This window comes from Lycorma delicatula, chromosome 2 (assembly GCF_047948215.1).
Source record: "Lycorma delicatula isolate Av1 chromosome 2, ASM4794821v1, whole genome shotgun sequence".
NCBI classification, from domain to species: domain Eukaryota; kingdom Metazoa; phylum Arthropoda; class Insecta; order Hemiptera; family Fulgoridae; genus Lycorma; species Lycorma delicatula.
In genome coordinates, this window is record NC_134456.1 from 9,579,311 (window position 1) to 9,605,220 (window position 25,910).

The window sequence follows — 25,910 nt, forward strand, 5'->3', positions numbered from 1 at the left end:
ACAAAGTATTTCTAAATTAGTTATACAAAAGTAACCTTTATTAGCGAAAAAAAGGAATTGTTTGATACATCACTGATCAGTATATCTTAAAGTTTTATTTTCGCCTAACACCTTAGTTCCCGACGTTCTCAGTAGGTGGCAGGCGCAAATCAGTAATTCCATCAGTGATTATGGAGTTGTATACCGGTGCTCAGTTTTCTTTATGGTTTCATGAATCCAAATCGGCTACCACTGTTAGAAGACAATTCACGACTAAATATCGCAAGCAATTATCTCAAAGACAGTCTGTTGTTCCACGATACAATCGTTTTATTGGAAGAGGTTATTTATCTCATAGAATGCCAGGTCAGGGTAGAACTTCAGTTTCTGGAGCGGTAGTCGAACAAGTGCAAACATTGATTCGTAGTCCAAAAACAGTCGATTGCGACTGTTTTTGGAGAAAAACTAACTGAAGTTTGTGTAAACTTGTTAAGCGAAATTGAAAATGAAGAAATTATCATAATGAAATTGTGTTTAGTAACGAAGCAACCTTGCATATTATCGATAAAGTGAATCGACATAATGTTCGGATATGGGGGTGAGCGGACTCCATGTCACACAATCGAACATGTACGAACTCGCCTAAGGTAAATATTTTTTTTTCTGTATTGTAAGCAAAATTTACGGTCCTTTCTTTTTTTCCGAGTAAACTGTAACTGGCATATACTACATGGATATGCTTGAAAGTTATCTAATGACACATTTACAATAGGCTACAAACACAGAATTAATTTTCCAGCAAGATGGCGCACCACCGCATTACCGCCATGCAGATTGTCGCGTATCAATAGCAAAGCGCCGACATGGATTGGACATGGTGGAACAATTTCCTGGTCACCACGATCGCCTGATTTAATTCCAATGGAATTCTCCATATGGGGTTACGTTAAACACAGAGTGTTTGTAGGTTTTTTAAAAATGTGTCGTTTTTTTAACTCCCCTTAATTGCTTAATTTATTCGTTTATTTGATTTTAATAACTACACAGTAATCTTCCTGTTATAGCTATATATAAGAGATAGAGTTGTGAAATGTAAGAAAAATGCCGAATCTCATTTAAATTCAAACTTATATCCTAACGAATAAAACAGCAGAGATGCTACCACTCCACCACGGAGCTCGATATAATGGACTGAAAACTGAAATCATAGAAACTAAGATTTCAAACACAAATTACGTTTGGTGAGAAATATCCTGGAACACTTAAGGATTAACTTCTAGATTTGAGGAAATAACTTTTAGCATCTAACTTAAAATTGATATCTGATTTGAATACTTAAAAAGAATAGTTTTTTTCGTCTCATGTTGTAAAAAATTAGTACTAAAATATTTATTATTAAATTTTGGATTAGGTTCGCCCTTTCTGAAATAATTTATACATGTAGTAAGCCTTTCCTTTGGAATTCTAATCTAATCAACATTATAATTTGAAGTATTATTAATATGGTGACTGGGAAAACACTCCCACCGTCCAGTAGAATGAAAAAAATAGGTGATTCTTAGATGAGTAGAATAGAAAGAACGTTATTGTTAAGTAATTGAATAAAAAAAAGACCAATTTTTTATATTTCATATATATATATATATATAGACTCAATAAGTTTATATTTATCATATAAAGGGAAAGATAAAAGACAAGAGTGAAATAGGAATGCTCTCTCAGACTGAGGAAGCAATACTTTTCACAAATTAAAAGAGGTTGTAAGAACACATTCATATAAATAAATGATGAGACTTTGGAAGAATGAAGAACAAGAGTTGCAGTCAAAAAACTTTCAGTTTGTAAAAAAATGAAAAATATTTTTACCTACAGCTAAAACATTTAAAAAAGGTAGATGTAATGACAGTTTTGAAAACTAAATATTTGAACAAATCCACCAAAAAGTCCATAAAAATCTATTCTTTCGACTTTCTTCACGTAATTTATTTTCTTTTACTTTCCCGCCTAGCGTTAAAGTAAAGCTGTAACTATAGAAGGGAAAGTATGGTAATCTGTCCAATTTGTGAATATACAGATTTCACCGAATCTTTACGTTTTGACACCTAAGGAATCTAAAAATCGGATGGAAATTTTCCGGATCTTCGTATGTACGTGTGTGCGTTCGGTTTTCGGTGTTGGCCTCTAAATCACCTTATATCTCCAGAACTAGTCAATCGATTTTAACCAAACTTGGTCAGATTACTTCTATGTGTGGAGCGTTGATGCCGTTAGATTTTCGATTGAAAGGATCAAGGGGGAAAGGTTATAGAGAGCACGGTCACCCTCAGTATCTCGATATTTTACCTAATTAAGGTCTTATTTTTCTTAGACACATATGTTAACAATTAAAAAATAACAATATTTGTAAAAACATTTTTGCAAAATCCCCACCCAAAAAAATGCGCTAAATAAACTAGTGGCTAATTGGGTAGAGTGAGTTACTACACTAGCTACAAGAAGTGCTAGTGCAGCACTGACGTACAGGTACTGTAGTCGTTTTTCTTTCTTTTTCTATTTAGCCTCCGGCACCAGCTGTGTTGTAATGTCACAGATGAGCGGTACAATTAAATAAATGAATAATATTTAAAGTGTAAAAAAGTATTTAAAGCGGCCGCTAGTACTGCCAGACCCGCGCGAATGAAATACAGTATGCGCACGCGCTTTAGTTACAATCATTGAATTGCATAAACAAAAAATATTACATTTAAATATAAATGTTTATCATTATAAAATGATAAATACTTTAAATTACGTTGTGTATGTATGTATGTGTATGTGTATGCGTATGTGTGTGTGTGTGTGTGTGTGTGTGTGTGTGTGTGTGTGTGTGTGTGTGTGTGTGTGTGTGTGTGTGTGTGTGTGTGTGTGTGTGTGTGTGTGTGTGTGTGTGTGTGTGTGTGTGTGTGTGTGTGTGTGTGTGTGTGTGTGTGTGTGTGTGTGTGTGTGTGTGTGTGTGTGTGTGTGTGTGTGTGTGTGTGTGTGTGTAAGCTGTCCATCAGAAAAACAAAAAAAAGAGAAGTGAGAATAACTAATAGCGAAAATTCTAAAATAAAAAAACTGGTTTTCGGAAAGGAAGCTGATAATTTAATAATAGGGCTAAAGAATACACGATGACACAATTATTTAATCTCAAAACAACTTGATATGCATATTAAGTTGAATATTTTTTCTTATTTTTTTTTTAAGAGAATCCTTTTTTTAATTAATATAAAACAATAATATAGACTGGTTGAAATATTTCACTTTTTAAAAATATTTTTTATTGCATATATGTTATACATTGTGATTATTTACATATGACAATAACTAGAACTGTATAAATATATATATATATATATATATATATATATATATATAGTTCTAGTTTTTGCAATATATATATATATTGCAAATTTTGTTTTAGGGAATAAATTTAAAAAGATTTTATGTATTTAAACAATCTCTCAATTATTTCAGATCAGGAGCACCTCATACTATTTTCGTTAAGTCTTTAAAACTAGGTAAATTATAATAATATATAACACAAATATCTGCTAAAATATGTAGTAAAATTACAGGTATATAATGATGTACTTTCGGGACTTCCATAACTTATTCTACTCCTGAAAATAGTAGAAAAATATGTCATATAAATTTTTTTTTTGTCTTCAGTCATTTGACTGGTTTGATGCAGCTCTCCAAGATTCCCTATCTAGTGCTAGTCCTTTCATTTCGGTATACCCTCTAAATCCTACATCCCTAAACAATTTGTTTTACATATTCCAAACGTGGCCTGCCTAATTTTCGATGAAACCTATTCAAAAATTAAAAATATCTAAAACTACCCCCACCCCTATTTTTTAATAAATTTATCCCGATAAATGTTCCTAAATATATTTTTTTTAATTACATTTTTTAAGCCATTTTCAATGAATTTGTATCGAGCTGGTCTAGAGATATTAATCAATTAAAATACAGGCCATGCATGTAAATATATTTTATTTTTATTTTTTTTGGAAATTTTTATAACCTTTCTTGTATTTTTTTGTAACTGTTTCAAAAAACCGTTAATATTTGAAACATCAATATTGTAAACTTCGATATTTGCAAAAGTCCGATAGCATCAATAGAGCTATAAGTAGGAAAAGTAAAAATATAGTTTTTAATTAAATGTCACATAAAAAATATTAAACAGTTTAAGTTTAGTTGCTTGCTGACCGTGTCACTTGTCATTTATAATTACAATAATAGATGTATTTGTCAAGGTCATTATAATTAATACAATTATATTGTTATAATTGTGTAATGTAACTCTATTTCTTATTTAATTCTAAAAATGATAATTATTATCACACGAGTATTCTCCACGAAATGAATATATGAACTTATTTTTATTTAAGTTAAGTAATTTTATAATACATATTTACCACTTGCGTTGAATCATATTTCTGTGGTTTACCGATTAATTAAAATAGTTCCTTGTGACAGACAGCTTACGGTTTTCTGGTAATTTCGGATAAATAAACCGTAATCAAAAAGGAACTATACAAACTAATAATAATATCTTAGAAATAAATATATATTGTTTATTAGAAGGATTATTCCTTCTAGGTGTAAGTTTAAATTTATGCAGTCTTGAACAGATTCATTTAAATCGCTTCTGAGATGTGTGGTTAATTGAAACCCTACGTTTGCAGCTATATCAGGCCTGGCATGCCGATTGCAGTTACTGCATTTGACTATAGACATAGACACACGGATTCGGTCGAAGCTGGAAAACTGATTGGAGAAAAACTATACTCCAGGTGTATATATATTATTATATATATATATTATTTATTTTGAATTGGAAAAAAATTATTTATTCACGAACCAAGAAGATTGTTTTTTTTTTTTGTCTTCAATCATTTGACTGGTTTGATGCAGCTCTGCAAGATTCCCTATCTAGTGCTAGTCGTTTCATTTCAGTATACTCTCTACATCCTGCATCCCTAACAATTTGTTTTACATATTCCAAACGTGGCCTTCCTACACAATTTTTCCCTTCTACCTGACCTTCCAATATTAAAGCGACTATTCCAGGATGCCTTAGTATATGGCCTATAAGTCTGTCTCCTCTTTTAACTTTATTTTTCCAAATGCTTCTTTCTTATCGATTTGCTGTAACACTTCTTTGTCACCTTATCCACTCATCTGATTTATAACATTCTCCTATAGCACCGCATTTCAAAAGCTTCTAATCTTATCTTCTCAGGTACTCCGATCGTCCAACTTTCACTTCCGTATAAATATATGTCCTAAACTGCTTCGTCTGCGAGTTGCCGCTAATGAAAAATTTCACTCGGATTTCAGCTAACCCGCTAATATGAGGTCGTAGTGAAATCTTTAGAACGATAATTAAGGAGCAACATTAATGACTTCTGGTTTTTTGACTTGGGGAATAGGTTCCAGAACCGTATCAGCAGTAGTTTCTGAGAAATTTGGGATGATAATCAATAAATTAGGATAAAATTCCCTGGTTTTTATGTTTGACGTACAATAACTTTGTTAAATGGATAATAAACACGCACAAATTTTAAACAAAACTTGTAGAGAATCTAATATTTTTTAAAAAATTTTGTAAGTTAAGTTGAATAAAACAAAGAAACGTTAGAAAAGTTCGAATTTTATTTAGATTTTTCAGGTCAAAAACCAAAAGAAATCACTAATTCTGCCCCTTAGTTAACGTCCTAAAATTTCAGTACGACCTCATTTCAGCGAAATAGCTGAAATCCAGCAAAATCTTTCATTAGCTGCAACTCGCAAACGAAGTATGTTAGGACGTATGTTTATATGAAATTTTTCCATTATTTTCATGAGTAGAGTAGGTTATGAAAGTTCCGGGAGAACTTCGTGATACAGTCTGTACACACACGCGCACGCATACACACACACAAATATCCCTAATTATTATAATTAGTAAAACATTTCATAAAATATTCCATTTAATCCTGATAAATGTATGAAATAAAATCAATTTAAATGATCTGGTGTTTTTCTATTTCATAAAATTTTATCGTTCCCATTTATTTTAACAATTATTATAACTAACTAGAAAAAAAATAAATAAATAAAACAAGAAAAACACATTAAATTTTGTCATTTAAATTATTTCAATGTAAATAAATTTCAACATTGCTTGATTTAGACAAGTATCTTGTTTTATTTCATTATTTGTTTATTAAATTTTATAACTGTTCAGAATTTCACATAACCGTCTAAATTACATTTTCCTCTTTTTAGTTTTAAAAAAACTTTAACAATTGTTTCGTTCAATTTATTTTATTCACATGTCATACAAATAGTTTGCGTAATACTAATTCGCTTAATTAACGTAAAATCTTGAACATTTACGTAAAAAAAATAGTGGATAAAAAAATCGCATAAAACTATTTTATATTACTTTTGCAACAGTTTATTTTTTTCGTTGTAATTTTATTAAATAAAACCATTGCTTCACCGTAATTCATCAATGCGTCCACGTAATAAAAATGGCGGTAACCTTAATACGCGAAACAAGTCGATTAATAGAAATATACGGATAAAACTTTATTAATTTGTATCAGTAATCAACCAACTATATTAATTAAGTATTAATCAAGATTAACGTTTCCTAACTTTTATATTTGTTGTTAAGGATCTTACAGGGTTATACTGGGATTGTACAAGGATTTGTTAGCAGGATATATCTTTGCAAACTCATCTGCTCGTACACAATATATTTACACTATTAATCATTTTATTACTTTTAAAATGCCTTAAAACGCAATAATGAAATTATATATATATATATATATAAAAAAAAAAAAAAAAAAAAAAAAACACCAGATGAGTTAGAGTGGTTATAATTTTGTAGTAAACCGTTATAATGAAATTATATCTAAAAGTGTTATATGAAAATGTAAACATTAATATAAAATTCTAGTTATATAAAATAATTATAAAAATCAAAATCAACGCGTTTTGTATTTTGAACCGCATCATCGGGTTAAAAATTTCCTAATGTAGAAAGTATGTTCTGTACGTGTATCAAGTCATTCTAATTGAAAAAAAATTGAAAAAACGTAAATCGTATATATTATAAAAACGATTTGACGTAAACTTAAGCCTATAAAATGTTCTTACAAAGAATTAATAAAAATAATAAACGTAATAAGTATTTTATTTAATACATAATTAGTCGGGTAAACAAACTAGGACAGATTTTGTCTTTGTTCTTACGTTCTGATTTGATAAGCTGTGACAAACTTGATATTATTTTAAGGAATTGAGAAAAAAATATTAAGCAGAGTTTTTCTTTATTTTGTAATTATTAGTGCGGGAAAAATACATGCAATAAAAATATTAACTTTTATTTTTCTTTATCCAAATCTTTGGCGTGCAATATCTCATATAAGAGGTCGGATGATGCTGATATAAAAATGCGTAAGTTCCAGCAATCGCTTGGGTTGAGCAAACAAACCCTTTTTAATAAGGTTCGCAAAGAGACAGCTACAAAATTTTATAATGTGGTAACTATCCCTGTTTTGCTATAAGATTCAGAGGTATGGGTGCTGACAAAACAACAGCTGTCTTGATTGGAGGCTGGAGAAATGAAGTTTTCGAGACATCTGGCTAGATATACGTTGTTCGTTAGAGTCCGAAATAATATAATAAGACAAAAGCTAGGAGTTGGAAGTGTAACTACTAATCTTATTAATGACTATAGAAAACTGTGATACGAACACGTTTTAAACACGGATGAAGTACGATTTCCACGTAGATTGATGGAATACACCCCGATCGGGAGAAGAAGAGTTGGACGTCCTAGGAAGCGTTGGAGGGACTAGATATAGAAATGTGGAAGGCCTAAACTGTGACGTTTACGATAATCTACATAAATAAAAATGTAAATATTCGTTTGTTCAAAATCTTAAATCTTTGAAAGTTCTTCACCGATTGCTTTGAAATTTTGTCACAACATTGCATTCGAATACGCGCGTGTTTTTATATACCTACTATTTGTAAACCTAAGATGTCACATCTATGGCAGATAAAAACATGTTTTTTTTTTAAAATAGCGCTGATTTGTTGGACGTAAAAGTAATACACACTGTACTAAATATTTTACGATTCCATTTCGAAGTTTCCGATATGTGTGTCCACTATAAATTTTAAAACTACTGGACCGATATACGCGGTGGGAAGACTGGGAAAGGGAAAAATCGGGAAAGGAAAAAATAGAAAAATATAAAAGAGAAGAAGGGGAAAATAGAAAAAACAAAAAAAGGGAAACGAGGAAAAGGAAAAGAGGAAAAAGGAAATGGAAAGGATAAAAAGGGAAAAGAGGAAGGGGAAAAGGGAAATGAGGGAAAGAGTTATGAGAAAGGAAAATGGGGAAAGTAAAAGGGCAATGGGGAAAGGAAAGGGGGAAATTGGGAAAGTAAAGAGGAAAACGGGGAAAGGGAGAGAGAGTGTGGTAAAAATGAAAATTGGAAAAGGGAAAAGGAAAATGAGAAAACAGGAAATGAAATGGGGGAGAGAACGGAGGAATGGGGAAAAGGAAAGGGGAAAAGAAAAGGAGGGTACGGAAAAGGAGGAAAATGGTGAAAGGGTAAAAGGGGAAGGTTAAATTTTGTGAAGTTCCGTAATGTTAATTTTTTTAATGTTTTGTCAAACTTTCAAGTATATATATATATATATACTCAAATCTAGCAATAGCGAAGCATTGCCAGGTCTACTAGTAATGAAATAAACTATTATTTTGGAGGTAATAGGCTTCAAAAAAAAAATATTTTCCCTTTTTTTTATTAAGGATGTGGAAATGATTATATTTTTATAAATTCAATTTTTATAAAATCATTTTATAAATGATTTATATTTTTCTTCAAAACAATAAATATTTCTTTAACAAAATTAATAAAAAAATTAATTTGAAAATGTTCAATAAATTGTACCCCAACATATCATCACTGAAAAATGTATTTCCACATTAAGTAAGTGCTCTCAGATCCCAAAAATATTTTTACATTTTTCTTTTTATCAGCATTTAAGGAAAAATAATTTTAATTTCTTGATCAGTTTTGAAGCCTGTTTGGACTTAGGGGCTTGAATTGTGGGGTACAGCGTGCAACTTCAGTATTAAAATACTTGAACGCTACCAGACAAAAACATAGCGAAAAGTGCTAAACATACCCTGGTACATAAGCAATAGTCTCATATTTAACGATCTTAAGTTGCGAACCGTTCGGCAGGAAATCTCTCTGGTCAGCCTACGGTATCAAAATCGTTTGGATCGGCACCCGAATTATTTGGCGGTCAATTTATTGGATAATACAATCGTTGATTTTTCAAAGTTGCTGAGAAACAATATTCTTGATTTATTATTTCAATTAGGTGACTTTATAGTCTTGCTGTACGGAGTGCTCTTCTATTTCATTTCGTTGTTATGGTTAAGTCTCCAGCCGCTTAGTCTGTGACTACTTAGCGTTATTTCAAATGTAGATCTTATTTATTTATTGTTCAATTATCTTGTTGAACAGATTGTAAAGTTTCAGTGTCGTTAAAAAAAAAATTCATGATTAATAATTAATTCCTCTTACTACTTTTTTAAAAAAAAAAACAACAATTTTCATTTTTTGTTGTTTATTTTATTAGTTAGTTATAATTAATAATTGCATGTTTTTATTAAAGTAGAAGTATAGTTAAAGGATCATAATGTGTAGTTGATTTTTTTATTGATAAACATTTTATTAAAAATTTAAATTTTTAAATTATTTAATTATTATAAAAAGAATCACATACATCTAATTAATTGCATAAGATTATCTAAAAAGCTGCTTTTAGAAAAAAAGTATTTTAAAATAATGGCCAAAACGATCTGAAATGAATAAATGTTTTAAAAAATATTAATTATAGTTTTCTTATTTTTTAAATGAGTTATTAATAAATAATTTTAGAGAATAATAGGCTTTTATTCATATTCAGCATAAAAAAAATTGTTATAAAATTAAAAAATGCTCATTAAGTATTTCCTCTCGTTAGAAAAATCTGTATCAGTTTGTTACGTCATTTCAAAAAGAATAATACTTACTAATTATTACCAAACGAATAATAACAAATCCTATTCTTGTTTTATAAAATCCTATTAAATTAGCCTGATATGGACATACAGATTAAAACAGACACACCTAACTCCACCTTCTGAGTATTTTATAATAATCATTGACGTATTAAGAATATTGGTCAATCAATTTACCTTAAAAAAATACGATAAGACATAACCTTTTACGGTAACGTTAACATGGGAAATTCAAACTCAGGTCATCATCGATCGGTTTACCGTAGTTTTCAGTTAGAACTTTAATTAAAAAAAAACAAAGCGGTTTTAAATCTGTAATAGAAATCAAAAAAGTAAATTATTTGAAAATTAAATAAAAATTTATCATTTTAATTCAAATGTGTGGTGTTACCAAGATTAGAGACTCTAAAAGACGATCTTCGGTGAAGCTAAACAGGGCTGTGATCGGAGGGGATGGTGACCGGAATCATCACAAGGTGTATTCTGCTTCGAGGTTCAGGATGTGTTTTATAATTTACTTTGTTTTATTTTTAATAATAAGTCGAAACACCTTTATATATATATATATATATATATATATAAAAGGATATCCTGGGAAATTCTGCTTAAATTTAAGAGACTGAATAAAAAAAAAAAAGTTCATGTGGACAAATTCCTTAACTCGCTTCATTTTTCCTTTTTCTTCCTTTTTTTTTAATAAAAGTTTATATCTTAAGAGTGCATTGAAATACTTTAATAAATGTTTGTATATATGTACAGGCCATCTTCTATAAAATCAACAAGTAAAAAAAAAAAATAAAAGAAAAAAGTAAAATGAAAATTTTAAGTTTGACTGCCATTAAAAATTTCAATCTTTTAATCATTAATACCTCCAAAATTATTATTTCTACCGAATTATGTTTTTATTAGACCAAATATTAAGCCTCTTATTTTGAATAACACCTTATTTCTTCAAATTGGTTGATAAATAACTGAGATATGGCTGAAAATATTAAAAAGGATTGCAAAAATAATACAGTTTGACATGATTTGCTTTCTCTGAGATTAGTGATGTTTAATTATTTTCTAAATAGATTAAAATGAATATATAAATATTTTTAGGGCTAAATATTAACATCATTCCACCGGGCTTGGCCTATTCAATTTGATAACAACCACTCCTAAAAACCGCTTCATCAGTAACTTTCTTTAATGAATGAACGGATGATTTTTATTCTTAAGAATGGCTATATCATTTCGAGAAGTAATTTGTATGACTTAATTTCACATATAAATCATTCAACTATACACCTGGAGTATAGTTTTTCTTCAATCAGTTTTCCAGCTTCGACCGAATCCGTGTGTCTATGTCTATAGTCAAATGCAGCCACTGCAATCGGCATGCCAGGCCTGATATAGCTGCAAACGTAGGGTTTCAATTAACCACACATCTCAGAAGCGATTTAAATGAATCTGTTCAAGACTACATAAATTTAAACTTACACCTAGAAGGAATAATCCTTCTAATAAACAATATATATTTATTTCTAAGATATTATTATTAGTTTGTATAGTTCCTTTTTGATTACGTTTTATTTATCCGAAATTACCAGAAAACCGTAAGCTGTCTGTCACAAGGAACTATTTTAATTAATCGGTAAACCACAGAAATGTGATTCAACGCAAGTGGTAAATATGTATTATAAAATTACTCAACTTAAATAAAAATAAGTTCATATATTCATTTCGTGGAGAATACTCGTGTAATAATAATTATCATTTTTAGAATTAAATAAGAAATAGAGTTACAATGCACAATTATAACAATATAATTGTATTAATTATAATGACCTTGACAAATACATCTATTATTGTACTTATAAATGACAAGTGACACGGTCAGCAAGCAACTAAACTTAAACTGTTTAATATTTTTTATGTGACATTTAATTAAAAACTATATTTTTACTTTTCCTACTTATAGCTCTATTGATGCTATCGGACTTTTGCAAATATCGAAGTTTACAATATTGATGTTTCAAATGTTAACGGGTTTTTTTAAACATTACAAAAAAATACAAGAAACAGTTATAAAAATTTCCCAAAAAAAATAAAAATAAAATATATTTACATGCATGGCCTGTATTCCCCTTTTTATAAGAATAAGAGAAACGGCAATGAAAAAAGACGGCCCAGGATCAGGGTACCATAACACAAGACAAATAACTCACCCAGAATAAAACAAAAGATTCCTTATCAGGTAATAAGCTCCATCTAATTTACAATCCCTCAGATTATCGAAATATTTTTACCCAAATAGTAGTAAATCATTATTAATTAATAATTTACCCTTGACCGGGTTAAATATCTATGTTGCAAAATTAAAAGAACAAAAAAACATTGCAAAAAAAAACACTTAACTTTAGTTAAAGACTTAAGTGTTAACACTTAAAACCTATCTAGAGAAAAAAATATTTGTCTCCGGAAATAAAGAGCAACTTGAGAACAGTAATCTTCCCCGCTTCCGGAATAGCATGTGGTATGTGAAAGTATATAGATGAAATTTATACCGTTCAGCTTAACCTTTGTTGGAGGTGAGTGTGGTGAAATTATTATTACCATATTTAACGTTATATGATCATTTTGGATGGTAAATAATCATCATCAGTAGATACTAAGGAAATCATGCACGTAAATAAATTTTATTAATTAAAAATATAAAAAACAAAAAAAGGAAGAATTATAATAACACGGATTAATTAAAAAAAATAAATAGTAATTAATTATGAAACATTATAAAAAGAACATTTACAACAAATTTAATATCATATAATTTAGACCAGCTATGTCCAATCCGCGGTCCGTGGGCCGCATGCGACCCAGTTGTTCCTTTTGCGTGGCTCTTATATATTTTACACAGATACTTTATTTATGCATTAAAAATCTAACAAAAATTAAAATATATTTCATACAAGTAATTGAAGATCTATGTATATTGGCTATGACTGCTAACAGTGTAATACAGTTTTCATGGCCTTTTTTTATATTAAACTATTTACTATACATAGATAGCTCTTATAATCTTAAATTACTTAACTTATGATGCTTAAGACACACACTGTAAAAGAATATTAAAATATGATTTAAAAGTAAAATACATATTTATAAATAAAAATTAAAAAAAAAAAATGTTAGAAAAAATATAACTTTATTTAGATCTGGGGAATTTGATAAAAAACAGATTATAAAAAAATATTATATGAAAAAACAAAAACTTTTTGATTTTTGAATAACATTGTTTTATTACACCCAAAACTGTATATTAAAATTATCATAGGCGGCTGGCCTTCATAGCTCTGTCTATGCGGCGTGCGGCTCACTTTAAATTCCTAATTCTTTATTGACCCGGTAACGATTTTGGGTTGGACATAGCCGATTTAGACAACTGTTGTAGGAAATTTCACTATCAGCCCTATATGAATAATCCTAAGCTGTAAGTTTTATTAGTTTAAATGTTTTTATGTTACCTTTTTATTTTCAAATTTATTAACATAATTAAACATTTAATTTACATTTCTGTGAATTTTTATCCGTAATTTTTTTTCCAATAAATTACCACTAATAAAATTATTCTGTAAAAGTTCATCGAATAAGTTTATATAAATTTAATTACGTAAACATTACTAATATTTCTATCGCCCATAAAGCTAACTATCTAGCTTTTTTCTGGGATGAAATCTTTTTGGATGATTAAATTGATTTCATTTACAACGAAATCAAACCGCCCTGTTTTGTTTTGAATCGCCTTAAGAAAATAAGCATGTCATAATTATTAAATATTTATTATTACGTATAAGAGTTTAAATTATACTAAAGTATGCTATCATAAACTCGTACTCCAGCCTAAAGTAATAATATCATATCTTGCAGCTCCCTCAAAACCTCAGAATGCGTTTTACACGGGTTGGTCAGATCACTAAGTTTGTCACTCTGAAATATAAATCATGTTGACCGGTATTTAAAAGAGTAAAAATGTTAATTAATCCATATATTTATATCTAAGAATGTGCAAAAACAATAATCGCTTATTCTTAAAAAAATAACATCTACATCTATCGGTCTAGACTAGTTAACAAATCCGTTTTGTGTTATTCAACGCAATACTTAGTGAAAAATGTCATTATTATTATAAATGTTCAACTTAAAAGGTCAAGGGGGTGAGGGTATAAAGCAAGATCACTCTCAGTATCTCAAGATTTTGCCTAATTAAGTTCATAATTTTCTTAGGCGTATTAGTTAACAAATAAAAAATAACAATATTTGCAAAATAAAAGTTTTGCAAACTTCGGACCCCCACCCAAAAAAATTATCTAAACTACTGCTATGTTGTGACGTCACAAATTAGCGGGACAATTAGAAAATGAATAATATTTAAAGTTTAAAAAATTAACTCGGTCTGTCTGGGTCTCGAACTCAATCGCCCGGTTGACTCGGTATCTCGTGCGTTAAACCTCGAGGCTACACCAGTCTGCCGACGACACGTGAGAAAATTGTTCTATGTAAGATGTGAAATTACATTATTTAGTTAGTGCTGACCGTCACCGCTAGTAACTCCACAACCGTGCGAATTAAATACGGTATAAGGGCGCGCTTTAATTAGAATCATGTAATTAAATAAATGAGAAAATATTACATTTCAATAAAATGATAAATATTTTAAATTAAATTGTATTGGTATATGTGTGTAAGCCGTGCATCAGAAACAACTCACACAACCCACAGTTGTCAGCTCTTTTTTTTTTATAGATAGAATAAGGAGCATAACAACCCACTCTTGACGAGATCTATTAATTGATATTTAATGGTGAGATAAAAAAAAATATTATTTGATTCATATATTTATTTATTAAACGATATAATTTTTTTTTAATTTTAATATTTTTATGATTACTCCTGATAATCTTTAAATAAACTATTTATTTTCTCACAAATAGTATTATCGTTACGTAAAATAATGTCATCGATATTCCAATTAAAAAAAAATCTTTTTTCTATTAATTTTATTTGACACCTTACTTGATGAATTTTAAATTAGTACTCATTTTATTTTTAAAAAAAATTAGCATAAACAATCTGCGATTTTAATTTAATCCAATCGTCATGTACCTAGATTCAATTCGGTTGTTAGGATTACTCATTTGATATGCATTTCATAAAAATGGGTGCAACTATTCTGTAGTTGTATGGATTTAAAAAAACAAACAAATATATCATATAAGCATACTATCATTCATCAGATTTAATAAAGTAAAATAGAAATCTGATGTGGATACCACATGACTTTCTTGTACGTCTATTAAATTACATATACACATTTTTACTGCACTTCATTTAAGTTTATTTCATTTGAAGGTGAGCTGCGATTCTCCAATTCTTCAAAAAAAAAGTGTAGTTACACAATTGTTAAAATATTAGTTTTTATTAACATCAAATATTTATACAATTATTAATTCAACAATCTTACCTGAAATATTAGGTTAGAGTAAAAGTCCCTTGATTTCTCTTTAAATAGATTGTTTACCAAATAATCCAATAATAAAAACTGATTATTCTACACCGTAAGGTCAAAATTAATATTTTTAATCAGTATACAGGAGTTCACTAAACGGAGTAGTTTAATTATTATTAACTTTTATTTATACGACAACCAGAAATCTTGTGCATATTACGCACAAGTGAAAAAAATTTCAACAATTACAATTATATTGAATACAATTCAAAAATGTATTTGATTTTTCTATCAAAAGATTAAATAAACTGATTCTTTAAAAATAAATATACAATTTTTGCAAGAATTTGCTAAGAAAATCCAAAAATAAATTTTCAACTTAAAAGGTCAAGGGGGTGAGGCTATAGAGCAAGGTTACCCCAGTATTTCGAGATTTAGTCTAATTAATATCTTTATTAATGTCTTTCGTGATTAATATCTTTCGTCATATCTTTATTAGGCATATTTGTTAACAATTAAAAAAATAACCATATTTATAAAAAAACAATTTTGTAAAATCGGACCCCCACCCAAAAAAAAAATGCTCTAAACTACTGCTATGTTGTGACGTCACAGGTGAGCGGTACAATTAGATAATTTATTAATAATCAATTAATATTAAATAATCAGATGTTTCATCAACTCTATTACACATACATGTATGTTATAATCCCTATTAAATTACATATACACATTTTGAAAAGTACATAAAATTTTATTTCACCAGTAACTTCTGATATTTTTTATTTTTTTATTGTTATTATTGAATAATTATTTATTGTAAAAGATGTTCGCAATCACGGGTTAATAATATTAATAAATCAATATATTTAATTTAAAAAAAAAAAAAACGTTAAAAAAATAAAAAAGGAGATGAAGTCTGATTTCAACTGATGTGCCTTCCCCTTATAGATCCAAATATTTCATTATTTAAAATTTCATTTGACTATAACTCTGGAACCAATGAAAATAAGTACCATTTATGATAAACGTTGAAAAGCTCTCAATGAGGGCTTATTACTGCAGTTAAGAAAAAGTCCAAAATCCATGATTTTGGGCTTAGTTGGACACTTTTGGTTCAGTCGATTGCAATAAAAAGGGGGAGGTGCACAACTAGATGTTACAACAGTCTTAAATCCAAAATTTCAACTTCCTACGGCTAATCGTTTTTAAATTACGTGAGATACGTACATATAGAGTCACACCGAAACTAGTCAAAATGGATTCAGGGATGGTCAAAATGGATATTTCCGTTGAAATCTGAAAACCGAAATTTTTCGCGATCACAATACTTCCTTTACATTTTACAAGAAATTAAAAAGTGAAAGGTAGAAAATATAATTTTAATTAATAGCAATTAACATTAATTAATTTCATGATTGTTACAAGAATAAAATTAAAATTACAAAAAAATAATAATAAATTCCATTTTATTTTGTTTTATTATTAAAATGTTACATTTATGTAATGTTAAATTAAAGCATATTTTATTGGAAGAAAAGAATATAAAGTTATTTCACGAAAAAAAAGAATTTCAGGACATCATTTACAAATGATCATAAAGAAAAAAATGGATCCGGAAACGGTTTTCGAATTAGAGCTTGCGAAAAATTTCGCCCTGATTTTTTTTTCATGAATAAAATGAAGCTATACTTAAATTCTTAGAACATAGATTAAGTAGAACATATAATTAGGACAATATATCATACAAATATTTCTTAGAATATATACGTATGTGTGACTTTTGAGTTAGAAAATTGAAGAAAGAAGTGGAACCTTCTTTCTGCATCTTTACTAATTGAACTGCATCTTTAATAATTTCTTAGAAAATTATTGTAAAACACAAAAAAATTGATCCGTAAAACAAATTTTTTTTTAGATTTGACGTAAAATAAATTATTATTTTATAAAATAAAATAAATTATTAAAAATAAATGAATAAAAACGTATACAAAAATTGTTCAAAACATCTTCCTTTCACTGTTGAACACAATATTCCACTCGAACCTAAATATAGGTTAGGTTCTATTTAATTTCATTATTACTTTTTTGTCGTAGACTACTAGTGATTAGTATTACTTTTCTGTAGATTAGATATCGGTTTAAGTAATCGATAATTAAATAACCATTATTTGAAAACTTTAGTTTGTCACTTTTAAAGATTAATTGAATTTATAGACAGCGAAAGAAAAACAAAGAATTTTAATTTTTAAATAACCATAATAAAAATAATAACTTTTACAAAGAGGTAAAAGAATTTTAATTTTTAAATAATATGCATTATAATAATTTTTACTAGGAGGTAATCGCAATTATCAAATATATATTACGAGATAAATATATCAAAGACTTACTAATGATAAAAATGACATACGTTAAGTGAATATGCTCTTAAGGAAGGCCACTAGACTATGTGACAGAATACTTCATCATGGTCTCATTTTATTTTTTACAAGGTTAGTAGTTGTTTTGTAGGATATCATATAACGTCCAAACAAGAATATAATAATAGGCTTTTTAAAATTAGAAAAATACGCCAATAGATTTATGTTAAGTGAAAAACAAATAAAGTAAGATAAACTGGCAAATATACTTAGACGAGTTATGTATCATTAAGTTTACTGCTATATCGCTGAAGGTCACGTATATAAATATATTTAAATCGAAGTAAACATCTTCTGTTGTAGATCTGTATATCAAATTATTTGAATTGCCTTAAAACATCGCTTTAATAATTAAATATTAATTTTTAATTAAAACCTGGGCGAAAATGCTCAAATATATAAAAAAACATATAGAATAAAATTAGTAACTACATTATGGAAACTGTATAGTTGTTGCGTATAAAAAACCCCAAATCTAGCGTGACCATGACCGGGATTCGAATACCTGTACCTTTCAGATGAAAGATATAAACGCTACTATCATTCTACCGTGGAGGTCAAAATTCACAGTAACATATTTTTTTTTTGTTAACTTTAGAAAACAGTTTTAACTTTAGAAACAATAATTTCCATTTATATTATTCTATACATAGTGGTTCTCAAACTTTTCCGAGTCGCGGCGCCCTTTTTCAATTAAACTTTTTCCATGGCGCCCTACCCTAAGTAAAAGTACGACTGTTCATAATTAAGAGATAAAATAAATAAAACTCATGTATCTTCATCGTTTTTTTTTACTTTATTAACATTAAATTAATAATTATAAATGTCTTGGTTTAATTAATTATAAACCTTTTACAATGTTTCGTGGCGCCCCTGTGAAGAGGCCGCGGTTCCTCAGTGCACCTTGGGGCACAGTTTGGGAATCACTGTTATACACTACAATTTAAAAAAAAAAAGAAGTTTTATAAAGATTGTTTTGGTTTTGCTGAATATTCTTTTTTATGATAAGACAAGTACTTTTTTCCATAATATCATCCTTAATTTAAAAGAAAATTAATTACCAAAATTAAGTTTTAATGCCAATAAAAAAGATTCCAACACAAATTATAATATTTTTAACAATGTAAAGAATAAATACTGTAGAAAATTAAAAAGTTTTCTCTTCGCTGGATAAAATTTAAAAACTTTCTCTGATTATATCTTATTTAGATAAATAAAATAGTACAAAATTATAATTCAACAAATTTAAAGTTGTAAATTACACGCAGAAAAATCAACAAATTTCACAAATAATATAGCTTTTTAAACATAATTAAAAATCTACAATTTATTCCCTTGAAACAATGATGAATATTTTTAATTGACTTGAAGGAGAGAAATCCCAATCGAAATTAACTCATCTTTCAACAGCTGCCGATAGATGATAATGAAATGAATTTGTTTTAACGAGTGAAAATACTCGTATGCCATGCCTGATCAGTAATCATACACAGAAGGGAGCTTCTGGGAGCTTCTGGATTCTAGTTTTTCCTATGGTTAGAAAGTCGATATGAAGTCAGAAGTCGATATGCTTCGATAGGAAAATACGTTACTACTCAATCACACAGATAAGCAAGGATAATAATATGATAATTTGTAAACTAAAATTTATTCCTTTACATTATGGATATAGTCTTTATCGTGGTTATTCATATGTTTAAGAGCTGCGGTGCAAGATGAGAAAGTCAAGATTTCCTTTCTCTGATTCATGTTCAGTATATAATTAGCTCTTATGGTCGTATATCTGAACTGTATTTAGGAGGGCTTGGTGGGATACTGATGTCCAATACCAAGTTTGGATAGATGAAGAACAAAACTAGAATCCACTTCATTCCTCACTTTTCTTAGTAAGTTCGGTATAGGGCGCTTGTTATTCTTGAAAATGGTGATGAAGTTTTTGGGAATGGTTTGTGATTAATGTAAAATTACCTATAATTATTGTAGTATTATAATTAACATACATACGAGTACATTCATGACATGAAAAAGCTTATGTCATAATTTAAGGTTATTACGAAATATCCTGTCATATATGGACCACAAGAAAGCTAAATTAACATGAAACCCAAAAATAAATAAAAAATTGTCAAAATTTAAATGGTTTTAAGAAAACCTAATTAAATTTTGTTAAATAATATTGTTAAGATTTCCTTTCCTTTTATAATTTAAGATAAAGTAATTCATAGTTTTATGTTTTTGAAAATAACGTATTCTATTTGCAATTTTATTAAACACCTTCTAAATAAATAGGAACTGCTTACAATAAAATTATTAATAAATATAATAATAGAAATCTATTAATTAATTTTTTTTTATTAATATCTGATAAGAGAAATTAAAGTATTAAATAATTTTTTTTTTATTAGATAATATTGCAACTGTTATTAACATAAACAGTTTATTTAACTTAAAAAATGAAAGTGAACAGACGTTAATAAAAAACTTAAAGAATTTTTCAGTTGCTGTTATTAATATGGAAGGTTAGGTTAGGTTATGTTACCAAACCAAACAAGTAAAACTAGTACATGTTTGTTTTTTTTTTATTTGAATCATATAACGTATTTATAACAAAATTATCAATACGAGTATATTTAAATTTATTTATTTTTTTACTTTAGAAAACTTTCAAAAAATGTTTAATGTAAATTTCTTTTGTTTTGTTGTTTATACAACATACGGTACATATGCATACAACTTATTGTAAAAATAATTGCATAACAATCAGGCGTAAAATTAAAAATACCAGTAAGTAGTATACTTCAAATAAAATTAAATGGATGACTACATTAGATACAGATTATAGCATTAATTATGATGATTAGCAGATATTATTATTATTATTAGAATGATTATACATACATTGAGTACTCTGCAAAGATTTACTGATTTCCAACTAGCATTCTGCTAGCTGCTAATTAGCAACTTAAGGAAAAAAATGAAAAAAATAGCAATATTAAATATATTAAAATAGTGAAATTGGAAAAAATAAATTTATATTGAAATTGAAGGAAATAAAAAGACTGTGGTATATGTCAGGATGATCTCTTATACAAAACTAGCAAAAAATTCTTTAAAAAGTATTAAACATTCATTCAAATGCTATAAAATCAATATAAAAATCATATTTTATTAATTTATTATAAAAGAGGCATTATTTTAAATGCCTAGTAAAAAATAAAGTTTTCAGTTCGACTCGTATCTACAATTTTTTTCTTTTACACACACACTTATGTGCGTTCAAGCTTCACTCACGACCAAATAAACGATTTTGACCAATTATCCATTTTGTATACGTTATTCTGGTTAACACTGTGAAAAACTGTGTTTTGTATGTATATATTACTTGCATCCCTGATGCGGTTTCGCCCTCGCTATGTGATTACTTGCGTTTCCCGAGTTTCCCAAGGATTTCCTTGTGTTCATTAAATGAATGCTTTTGAAGAATCATAATAATTATAAATAAAGATTAAAAAATGTTCAATTTATTAAAAAATCTATATATTGTAATTTCTTCAGAAAAACAGTTTGGTCAGTGCAGGACCCGAAACATTAACTGATCTGTAGAACGAAAATTTTAAAATAATCGGCCTCCATCTTAAAAATATTAGTTATAGCTAGTTGTTATCAGTCCTTCATACGGGTAAACATGTATTTTGCCTGGTTCTCAGCGTTACCCGACAAACACCACTAGCAGAAGTTAATCGTACTTGGTTTATTTATTTTTTTTAATCTTTAAATTTTTTTTAATTTTATGTTTTTTAGTTAAGAAACCGGAGGCAGGTGAAGCCAATCGCGTCGCACATACTTTAAAAGTGGCATTGGTTGTGTTGGTGGAGCCGCCGTGCCGCACAACCGTTGCACTGTGTAATAAATCGAAACTCGAATAAACCCAAAAATGGTTTTCAGTTATATATCTGAAAATTATTTGCAAGCCCAAAGCTAATGAGTGTCTCGTTCAGTAGGAGATGTGGGAAATTTGCATTGTTGTTCAAAATTCTTTCACCTTCCTTCTCCATTTTCAAGGTCAAATTTCAAAAATCCAGAAATCGGTTTTTATATATTTAAAACCCACATAAAAAATCAAATTCATAACTTCATTTGTTACAGAAAAATAAAAAAATATTTATATATATATATATATATATATATATATATATACATATTATATTAAATTGTTACTCTATTTAGTAGTAAAAACTCGGAATATCAAAAAAGGTTTCCTTAGGGTACTCTTTTACCGTAAGAAGAACGTTATACAACTTTTTATCAATTTATCTTCGGTAGATTTTGCTGAGCGTCAATTATGAATCCCTCACGACATGTTATCTGTGTGTGTGTGTGTGTGTGTGTGTATGTATATATATATATATATATATATATATATATATATATATATAATTTACATATATATATATATATATATATATATATATATATATATATATATATATATATGTAAATTTTAAATGTACGATGTTTTTTTGTCTCCGATTTCTTGAAGAAACAAGAAATGTAATAAAATTCTAAAAAATTGTAATAATATTGTAATAATTCTCTAAAATTGTAATAAAATTAAAATTTGAATTCATTTATGTATATGATAAATATCGCAAGAGAATATTCATATTATTCATATAAAAGATATCCATATTTATTCAACTAAAAGTCATAAATCCAAAATTAAAAAAAAAAAATACCTCATTATTTTCAAAAATGATTATTTTTAAATAAAATTTCGTATATCGTATTTTTAAAGCCTTTAATTTGAGTGTTTAACTTACATTATATACTTCCACCGTAAATCTTTATTATTTAAAATTATATTATTAATCGGGATTTGTAAATTTGTTTTTTAAAAGAAATTTTAGACGTTAAAAACTGAGAAAAAGTAAGAAATTAGTGATAAAGAACGGTAAGATATAGAAGATACATGTTGGGATTACGAGATTATCACGTAGTAGAAAGTGATGGAAGAAATAAATATATGAAACAATTAAAAAAAGAACAATTTCATAAATCTCATCATAAAAATCCTTAGACTTACCTAATGCGTAAGTAATGTTTAAAATTTTAAGAAAATTACTCTTGTTGCTTTTACGTAAAAAATTATTAATTACAAAAATAATAAAAATTCTATTCTTTATACAAAACAAATCACAATATTTTACCACCCATTCGTGAGAATCATTTGAAAAAAAAGCTGTTACAAACATGTGTACAGAAACGCTTTATTTGCTAGTTAAATTAGTAAACATTCTTGATTCAGTCCCTAAATATGTTTAAAGTCCCTTTCATATTTAAAGTAAATTAAAGTTTTTTCAAAACATATTAAATTTCTCAGAATAAAAATATTAGATTAAAAATAAAATACAGTAAAAAAATCTTTTTAGTTATGGGCTAATAAACATATAAAAATTTTAATAACGTCTGAAAATGTTTCGCCTCTCTTCAAAAACTAATGGAAATTACACACACACGAAAAACTCTAAGTTTTATTTAAAACACAACAGATAAGTAAATGGTAATAGATTTACTTAGGTTTTTTCTTAGAAAAAATTGTTCATATTTTATACAAAAACTAATAGTACAATGTACAACAGTACATATGCAGGCCTTTCATCCGGAGGTTCCGGCTTCGAATCCCAGTTAGACTTTGCATTTTCTATAGGCTTCGAAAATGAAGTGCTTTTGTACCCATATTTATAGGAGCTTTATCCTTTTCATTCACTTATAGAAAAATGCCCTGAAATTTTTTCTGTTTCTTCTTGAGACACTTTGTGTGTGTGTATGTATGAATGTGTGCGCGCTCGTTTGTATGTGTGTGTATATAAATAATAAAAATTTGTTACCTGATGACAATATAGGTAACTGCACAAAAAATGTTTAAAAATAATAAACGAATAAAGAAACCCAGTGAAACACAACGAGATAATGTATACTCATATTATACCGTATGAGTTTAAAACCCTTGCGTACACCATAAATTTGTCATATAATGAAAACTGTACAACCTCACTAATAGGTAAACATACATAATTAAACATCTACTGTAAAAACAATTTTTTTAAAAATAGAATGAAAACATTTAGAATAAATATGTACGCGTGTGTGTGTGTGTGTGTGTGTGTGTGTGTGTGTCTATCTGAGTTTATATGTATATGTGTGGGAGGGTTTACGTTTTATGTAGAGATAAGTAAAAAACTTCTAACGTCTAATTTTATTTTTGAATGCTAAAGAAAAATTTTATTTAAAAAAAATTTATGCAACTTTTAATTTCACTCGTAAATAACTTTTTTATACAAAAATACCTAAATATATAAATTATTTACCAAATAAAAATAGCTACAAAAAAAAATTAAAAATAATACTAATAAGTAAATAGAAATTTAAAACATAGACTCACCGTGTAAAACGTCAATATCAACAAATAGTAAAAGCAAAACGAAATAAATTCAATTTATACGGTAACAGGTTAAGTTGTTAAAGTTGCACCAACAAAACTAGTTCAGTCCCGTTCGCCTCCACTTACTGCTTTTCAAAAGAATATAAGTGTACCGAATTGCCTGAACAGCGCCTGGTACACCGCGACCGAATGTGTTACCACTGAAATAGAAATTACTTCGTTATACGATGATGGACTCGTTTATTAGTATATGTGTATGTATACTGTATTTATATACACGTAGTATATATTGTATACGTCAATTCTACTCAACGACTGCACACTCCCGGCTCGAGGCTCGACTTTGAATGAATCGCCTACACTGATCCTGGTTTCCCTTTCAATGTGGAATGTCCCTTTCTAGACGATAATTTCCCTTCCACTGTGATTAACACCGGTAAAACAACTCGTTTATCTATTGCAGATTTCTCTTCTTCAGTCATTCTTTTAAGCTATTTTAGTAATAATACTATGTCGACACTAGAAGTTATTATCTTTTCAAATAATAATTATTATTATTACTATTACATTACATACATTATTTTATAAATATTTAAAATAAGTTACGCTTCAATTTAATTAATTTAATGTATTTCATGTAAATAAATTATCGCCATAATATATATATATATATATATATATATAATTTAAAAAAAAATTATTTAACAATAACGGACTTCCCATGGGGAATGCGTGTGAGGCTCTAGAGTGATGAAGTACACGAGCACCTCGTGGAAGGCTAGACTAATCATCACCATCAATTGGTAACAAAGATTTGCCCCTGTGGCGCTGTTTTGGGAGGTGCAATGGGGTTCTCTTATAATATTTCTGCAAAAAATAGTCCTATTTTCAAAATTCAAAAAAGGTATTTGTTAGTAGGTTGAAGGCTAATTTTTGCACTCATCAATTACACTCTCGATCTAACAGATCACGGTTATTCAGAAATGTATATTATATATATATAATTTATATAATATATATATATATATATATATATATATATATATATATATATATATATATATATATATATATATATATATAAACTTTGTCTGCTTGTTTATTATCACGTTACAAAAGAGCCAACCAAACGATTACTTTTAAATTTGCAGGATATATTTGTGTTATCCCAGAGAAGGTTTAAAGCCATCGACCCGACGCCTTAGCTCCCTTGAAGGTTAATAAATTAAAAATATTCATTATTTCTTCGCCCTCAAGGAAGGTGAAGTTGTGAATTAAAGATATTCATTAAGAAAAAATAGATTAATCCGTTTACTTCATTATTATATTTCTGCCACCATGGTAAAGAATAAGTTATGAATATTTCGTCATCAAATGTGTGTGTACTTTAGTTACCGTAGTTTCTATCATTCTATATTTTATACTTTCTCTTTCAGGTTTATATAAAGCCTGAATTCTATA

The 25,910-nt window shown here is 28.1% G+C and overlaps 1 protein-coding gene across 2 annotated transcripts in view; it reads right to left on the minus strand.

Annotated features, from left to right (window-relative positions):
* The window catches only part of LOC142320110 (uncharacterized), a 297,277-nt gene extending 272,481 nt beyond the window's left edge, over positions 1-24,796 (minus strand). For both annotated transcript variants that reach the window (XM_075357790.1, XM_075357789.1), the window contains exon 1: positions 24,450-24,796. The gene's annotated coding sequence lies outside the window, so the exon portion shown is untranslated. The remainder of the gene's footprint in view (positions 1-24,449) is intronic.
* Between the last annotated feature and the right edge of the window lie 1,114 nt (positions 24,797-25,910).